We start from the raw sequence: 5,736 nt of genomic DNA, 5'->3' as shown, positions 1-5,736 counted from the left end.
CCTTGATTGAATTAGCTCTCACACCAATATTTGCGCCTAGAACCTTTGTATTGAGGACTCTCTGAAAATGGCTTTGGCGCTGAAGTTGTCTGTGAATGTGGAGTTGGTGGCATGTGAAACCCGCATGTGGAGCATTGGTTTGTGTGGGATGCTCTACCCGGTTCATTCCTAGATAATACACTCAAAGGGCATTAAGCCTAGAGTGTGAAAACTGAGTTACCTTGAGAGCTGCTTCGAAGCCTGATGGTGTGTGAAGTTAGTGAGCCAAATGGAGTTGTTCTCCCACAAGAACCACTCGGCTGATTCTTCTTCAATATGCGCTTCACCCACATGCAGTGTTTCCTTGATTGAATTAGCTCTCACACCAATATATATTTGGGCCAAGAGCCTTTGTATTGAGGGCTATCTGAAAACGGCTTTGGCGCTGAAGTGGTCTGTGAATGTGGAGTTGGTGGCATGTGAAACCCGCTTGTGGAGCATTGGTTTGTGTGGGATAAGCTACGATGTTCAATCCTATATAATGCACTCAAAGGGCATTAAGCCTAGAGTGTGAAAACTGAGTTTCCTTCAGAGCTGCTTGGAAGCCTATTGGTGTGTGAAGCTAGTGAGCCAAATGGAGTTGTTCTCCCACAAGAACCACTCGGCTGATTCTTCTTCAATATGCGCTTCACCAACATGCTTTGTTTCCTTGATTGAATTAGCTCTCACACCAATATATATTTGGGCCTAGAGCCTTTGTATTGAGGGCTATCTGAAAACGGCTTTGGCGCTGAAGTGGTCTCTGAATGTGGAGTTGGTGGCATGTGAAACCCGCTTGTGCAGCATTGGTTCGTGTGGGATGCTCTACCAGGTTCATTCCTGCATAATGCACTCAAAGGGCATTAAGCCTAGAGTGTGAAAACTGAGCTTCCTTGAGAGCTGCTTGGAAGCCTGATGGTGTGTGAAGTTAGTGAGCCAAATGGAGTTGTTCTCCCACAAGAACCACTCGGCTGATTCTTCTTCAATATTCGCTTCACCCACATGCAGTGTTTCCTTGATTGAATTAGCCCTCACACCAATATATATTTTGGCCTAGAGCCTTTGTATTGAGAGCTATCTGAAAACGGCTTTGGCGCTGAAGTTGTCTGTGAATGTGGAGTTGGTGGCATGTGAAACCCGCTTGTGGAGCATTGGTTTGTGTGGGATAAGCTACGATGTTCAATCCTATATAATGCACTCAAAGGGCATTAAGCCTAGAGTGTGAAAACTGAGTTTCGTTGAGAGCTGCTTGGAAGCCTGATGGTGTGTGAAGCTAGTGAGCCAAATGGAGTTGTTCTCCCACAAGAACCACTCGGCTGATTCTTCTTCAATATGCGCTTCACCCACATGCAGTGTTTCCTTGATTGAATTAGCTCTCACACCAATATTTGCGCCTAGAGCCTTTGTATTGAGGGCTATCTGAAAACGGCTTTGGCACTGAAGTTGTCTCTGAATGTGGAGTTGGTGGCATGTGAAACCCAGAGGTGGAGTATTGCTTTGTGAGGGATGCTCTACCAGTTTCATTGCTAGATAATGCACTCAAAGGGCATTAAGCCTAGAGTGTGAAAACTGTGTTTCCTTGAGAGCTGCTTGGAAGCCTGATGGTGTGTGAAGTTAGTGAGCCAAAAGGAGTTGTTCTCCCACAAGAACCACTCGGCTGATTCTTCTTCAATATGCGCTTCACCAACATGCTTTGTTTCCTTGATTGAATTAGCTCTCAAACCAATATATATTTGCGCCTAGAGCCTTTGCATTGAGGGCTATCTGAAAACGGCTTTGGCGCTGAAGTTGTCTGTGAATGTGGAGTTGGTGGCATGTGAAACCCGCATGTGGAGCATTGGTTCGTGTGGGATGCTCTACCAGGTTCGATCCTAGATAATGCACTCAAAGGGCATTAAGCCTAGAGTGTGAAAACTGAGTTTCCTTGAGAGCTGCTTGGAAGCCTATTGGTGTGTGAAGCTAGTGAGCCAAATGGAGTTGTTTTCCCACAAGAACCACTCGGCTGATTCTTCTTCAATATGCGCTTCACCCACATGCAGTGTTTCCTTGATTGAATTAGCTCTCACACCAATATTTGGGCCTAGAGCCTTTGTATTGAGGGCTATCTGAAAACGGCTTTGGCGCTGAAGTTGTCTCTGAATGTGGAGTTGGTGGCATGTGAAACCCACATGTGGAACATTGGTTTGTGTGGGATGCTCTACCAGGTTCATTCCTGGATAATGCACTCAAAGGGCATTAAGCCGAGAGTGTGAAAACTGAGTTTCCTTGAGAGCTGCTTGGAAGCCTGATGGTGTGTGAAGTTAGTGAGCCAAATGGAGTTGTTCTCCCACAAGAACCACTCGGCTGATTCTTCTTCAATATGCGCTTCACCAACATGATTTGTTTCCTTGATTGAATTAGCTCTCAAACCAATATATATTTGGGCCTAGAGCCTTTGTATTGAGGGCTATCTGAAAATGGCTTTGGCGCTGAAGTTGTCTTTGAATGTGGAGTTGGTGGCATGTGAAACACGCATGTGGAGCATTTGTTCGTGTCTGATGCTGTACCAGGTTCGATCCTAAATAATGCACTCAAAGGGCATTAAGCCTAGAGTGTGAAAACTGAGTTTTGTTGAGAGCTGCTTGGAAGCCTGATGGTGTGTGAAGTTTGCGAGCCAAATGGAGTTGTTCTCCCACAAGAACCACTCGGCTGATTCTTCTTCAATATGCGCTTTACCAACATGCAGTGTTTCCTTGATTGAATTAGCTCTCACACCAATATATATTTGCGCCTAGAGCCTTTGTATTGAGGGCTATCTGAAAACGGCTTTGGCGCTGAAGTGGTCTGTGAATGTGGAGTTGGTGGCATGTGAAACCCGCATGTGAAGCATTGGTTTGTGTGGGAAGCTCACCAAGCTTCATTTCACTCCTAGGCACTCAAAGGGCATTAAGCCTAGAGTGTGAAAACTGAGTTTCCTTGAGAGCTGCTTGGAAGCCTGATGGTGTGTGAAGTTAGTGAGCCAAATGGAGTTGTTCTCCCACAAGAACCACTCGGCTGATTCTTCTTCAATATGCGCTTCACCAACATGCTTTGTTTCCTTGATTGAATTAGCTCTCAAACCAATATATATTTGCGCCTAGAGCCTTTGTATTGAGGGCTATCTGAAAACGGCTTTGGCGCTGAAGTTGTCTGTGAATGTGGAGTTGGTGGCATGTGAAACCCGCATGTGGAGCACTGGTTCGTGTGGGATGCTCTACCAGGTTCAATCCTAGATAATGCACTCAAAGGGCATTAAGCCTAGAGTGTGAAAACTGAGTTTCTTTCAGAGCTGCTTGGAAGCCTGATGGTGTGTGAAGTTAGTGAGCCAAATGGAGTTGTTCTCCCACAAGAACCACTCGGCTGATTCTTCTTCAATATGCACTTCACCAACATGCAGTGTTTCTTTGATTGAATTAGCTCTCACACCAATATATATTTGGGCCTAGAGCCTTTGTATTGAGGGCTATCTGAAAATGGCTTTGGCGCTGAAGTGGTCTGTGAATGTGGAGTTGGTGGCATGTGAAACCCGCATGTTGAGCATTGGTTTGTATGGGATGCTCTACCAGGTTCAATCCTAGATAATGCACTCAAAGGGCATTAAGCCTAGAGTCTGAAAACTGAGTTACCTTGAGAGCTGCTTGGAAGCCTGATGGTGTGTGAAGCTAGTGAGTCAAATGGAGTTGTTCTCCCACAAGAACCACTCGGCTGATTCTTCTTCAATATGCACTTCAACAACATGCAGTGTTTCCTTGATTGAATTAGCTCTCACACCAATATTTGCGCCTGGAGCCTTTGCATTGAGGGCTATCTGAAAACGGCTTTGGCGCTGAAGTTGTCTGTGAATGTGGAGTTGGTGGCATGTGAAACCCGCATGTGGAGCATTGGTTTGTGTGGGAATCTCACCAAGCTTCATTTCAGTCCTAGGCACTCAAGGGCATTAAGCCTAGAGTGTGAAAACTGAGCTTCCTTGAGAGCTGCTTGGAAGCCTGATGGTGTGTGAAGTTAGTGAGCCAAATGGAGTTGTTCTCCCACAAGAACCACTCGGCTGATTCTTCTTCAATATGCGCTTCACCCACATGCAGTGTTTCCTTGATTGAATTAGCTCTCAAACCAATATATATTTGGGCCTAGAGCCTTTGTATTGAGGGCTATCTGAAAATGGCTTTGGCGCTGAAGTTGTCTTTGAATGTGGAGTTGGTGGCATGTGAAACACGCATGTGGAGCATTGGTTCGTGTGGGATGCTCTACCACTTTCAATCCTAGATAATGCACTCAAAGGGCATTAAGCCTAGAGTGTGAAAACTGAGTTTCGTTGAGAGCTGCTTCGAAGCCTATTGGTGTGTGAAGTTAGTGAGCCAAATGGAGTTGTTCTCCCACAAGAACCACTCGGCTGATTCTTCTTCAATATGCGCTTCACCAACAAGCAGTGTTTCCTTGATTGAATTAGCTCTCACACCAATATTTGCGCCTAGAACCTTTGTATTGAGGACTCTCTGAAAATGGCTTTGGCGCTGAAGTTGTCTGTGAATGTGGAGTTGGTGGCATGTGAAACCCGCATGTGGAGCATTGGTTTGTGTGGGATGCTCTACCCGGTTCATTCCTAGATAATACACTCAAAGGGCATTAAGCCTAGAGTGTGAAAACTGAGTTACCTTGAGAGCTGCTTCGAAGCCTGATGGTGTGTGAAGTTAGTGAGCCAAATGGAGTTGTTCTCCCACAAGAACCACTCGGCTGATTCTTCTTCAATATGCGCTTCACCCACATGCAGTGTTTCCTTGATTGAATTAGCTCTCACACCAATATATATTTGGGCCAAGAGCCTTTGTATTGAGGGCTATCTGAAAACGGCTTTGGCGCTGAAGTGGTCTGTGAATGTGGAGTTGGTGGCATGTGAAACCCGCTTGTGGAGCATTGGTTTGTGTGGGATAAGCTACGATGTTCAATCCTATATAATGCACTCAAAGGGCATTAAGCCTAGAGTGTGAAAACTGAGTTTCCTTCAGAGCTGCTTGGAAGCCTATTGGTGTGTGAAGCTAGTGAGCCAAATGGAGTTGTTCTCCCACAAGAACCACTCGGCTGATTCTTCTTCAATATGCGCTTCACCAACATGCTTTGTTTCCTTGATTGAATTAGCTCTCACACCAATATATATTTGGGCCTAGAGCCTTTGTATTGAGGGCTATCTGAAAACGGCTTTGGCGCTGATGTGGTCTCTGAATGTGGAGTTGGTGGCATGTGAAACCCGCTTGTGCAGCATTGGTTCGTGTGGGATGCTCTACCAGGTTCATTCCTGCATAATGCACTCAAAGGGCATTAAGCCTAGAGTGTGAAAACTGAGCTTCCTTGAGAGCTGCTTGGAAGCCTGATGGTGTGTGAAGTTAGTGAGCCAAAAGGAGTTGTTCTCCCACAAGAACCACTCGGCTGATTCTTCTTCAATATGCGCTTCACCCACATGCAGTGTTTCCTTGATTGAATTAGCTCTCACACCAATATTTGCGCCTAGAGCCTTTGTATTGAGGGCTATCTGAAAACGGCTTTGGCACTGAAGTTGTCTCTGAATGTGGAGTTGGTGGCATGTGAAACCCAGAGGTGGAGTATTGCTTTGTGAGGGATGCTCTACCAGTTTCATTGCTAGATAATGCACTCAAAGGGCATTAAGCCTAGAGTGTGAAAACTGTGTTTCCTTGAGAGCTGCTTGGA

This window comes from Ochotona princeps, chromosome 9 (genome assembly GCF_030435755.1).
Source record: "Ochotona princeps isolate mOchPri1 chromosome 9, mOchPri1.hap1, whole genome shotgun sequence".
Taxonomy (NCBI): Eukaryota; Metazoa; Chordata; class Mammalia; order Lagomorpha; family Ochotonidae; genus Ochotona; species Ochotona princeps.
This window is presented reverse-complemented; position numbering follows the sequence as displayed.